This window comes from Hesperophylax consimilis, unplaced genomic scaffold (assembly GCF_061612785.1).
Source record: "Hesperophylax consimilis isolate HC1 unplaced genomic scaffold, BYU_Hcon_1.0 scaffold_328, whole genome shotgun sequence".
NCBI classification, from domain to species: Eukaryota; Metazoa; Arthropoda; class Insecta; order Trichoptera; family Limnephilidae; genus Hesperophylax; species Hesperophylax consimilis.
The window spans coordinates 15,001-17,500 of record NW_028301492.1 but is presented as its reverse complement, the minus strand read 5'-3'; positions in this window follow the sequence as shown (position 1 = coordinate 17,500).

Here is a 2,500-nt window from a genome sequence, read left to right as displayed (position 1 = left end):
ACTGCTCGGCGTATCCCGTTTTCAGCTGATAACCAGGAAATGGCCTTGCCATTGCACCCTCAACCACTCCGAATGCCGAAAATAAGAAACGGGGGTTAGGTATGTATTTATTTATATAATTTGTACATTTATTTATAACAATTACAAGTAAAATAGCCATAATTGTACCATTTATGCAGTGTATATGCAATTCCAAAAATCTCGCAAATGCGCTATAGGACACAAAAAATAAAAATCTATTTTTTTATCTACCGCATTCAAAAAGCACGTAGCTCTCGTGAGTTTATAAATAAATTAGTGCGGCTCGCTCTACTATATAGAAGACGTCATTGTTATGACGTCCTCGAGAGTGAGACTCTGGTACAAAAAAAAAATAATTGGGCCAGTATATCATTATTAGATAAGTGATCGTTTATTAGTTGAAAAAAATATTTAAGCAAAGCAATACCTCTACTTGTCTCTAGGGAGTGGTAATTGGTCATGCCTAATATATAAATCGATGGGTAAAGCCAAGGGTAACGTCCATAGAGCCGCGAGAATAAAAAAACCTTAAAAAAAATTTATGGACTCTTTCAATGCGTAAAGTGTATGTTAATTCATGTGGAGCGAGCCCAGATGATAACCGCAACAGAAGCGGTACATGATTACCAGAATGCCCATAAAGAATGTTTCATTACAGTTTCAGTTAAATTTAAAAGCAGTTTCCGAGTTGTTGCTCTGAAGGGGTACTGTCAGTACCTAAAACAGGGCAAGAAAGTGGTGGTTCTCCTCCAGAATGTTATTTTTTTTTTTTAACCGAATTTTCGAAAAAAAAAAGACGATGGAGACGTGTCCCGTATTCTGGTTAGGTTAGGGGTTAGTGACCGGATAAATCGTCAAAATCAAAATTCAACAAACCTTTAAACGGCGATGTGAGGTCATGAAAAGTGATGAAACAAAAACTAGGTTGAATAGGTTACGAGTATAAGTATTTAACCCAATTTTTGTTTCATCACTTTTATTTAACCCAATTTTTGTTTCATCACTTTTAATGACTTCATATCACTTTTTCAATGTGTGTTCTGTTGTCATTGTGGTGATTTATCATGCAACCTGATTGCATTTATCGATTTTCTTTTAATTTTAATTAATTTATTTATTTATTTATTTCATCGACACTCGTGGCGGTTTTCGATAAACTTAGTGTGGCTTTCTTCAGTCGCCCTATGTATTATGATTATATATAAAATTTATGATCAATATGGTTCCATGCTAACTCAACACGGTGACTGTTCAACACACTTTTAAAAAGTGATATAGAATCATTAAAAACGATGATTTGTTTAAACCTAACCTAACCTAACCTTACCTAACCTAACCTAACCTAACCCAACCTAACCTAACCTGACCTAACCTAACCTACTTAACCCAGTAAAAAAAAGTTTTTGTTTCATCACTTTCCATGACTTTACATAACTTTTTAAATATGTGATGAATTATCATTTTGATGATTTATCCGGTCGCCGATCAATATAATATAGAAACCCAACTTACGACTTGTAGTATGATATCGAAAAAAGAAATCAATTCACAAACCTTTCTTCTTTTTTTTCGTCTTTTGATGAGTTCAAAACATTGTAGACGATAGATGGCGTAGCGGTTTCGGGGAAAATTAGGTTTTTTGTTATTATTCTTCTTATGCTGTGTACCTAAGTGTCATATTTATGTGTGAATAAAAATTATAAATAATAATAATAGTAATTATTTATTTTTTGGAATAACTTTACTGAGTAAAACCTAATATTGTAATATTTAATTATCGAAGATAATATTAGCGAATTCTAAAAGAAAATCTGAAAGAGAAAAATCACCAAAATAATAAAAAAAAAAAATCAGTCCTAGATGTGACCGTATCCTTTTCTGATTTTTCTGTTTCAGATTTTCGTTTAGAAATCGGTAATATTGTCTTCGATAATTAATAAATTAAATAAATCATTTTCGTCAGGAGGTGAGGGAATGCAATTCAGAGCGGCGGGCGCGGGTAAAGCGCGGGAGTAACTGGGACGCACTTAACGGCCCTCAACGTGTTTTCAAAATTTTCTTATTTAAAAATAAAATATTTATTTTTTTTAAATTTCAGAATCGAACTCATAACGTCATTCTTAGTGTAGAATAATAAATTTAGCCGCGGTTCGGTGCAGCGGGGCCGGCGATGAGTGGGATCTGATATCGAGTAGCGGCCGCGGGTGGACGGCGGGAGTAACTGCGACGCACCCGATGACGCCATTTGCCCCGGGCACGGTGTGATTTAAAAGAAAAAAAAACTTTTTTTTTGACGTATTTTATTTCAGAATCTAATTCGGAACGCCATTCTTAGTGTAGAATATTAAATTTAAAGGTTTCGAGAGCATTGGGACCGGAGCTGACAAGATCTCATTTCGGATGATAGCCGCGGGTAAACGGCGGGAGTAAACGGGCCGCACTTAATGGCCCTCAATGTGAAATTGTAATTTATTTATTT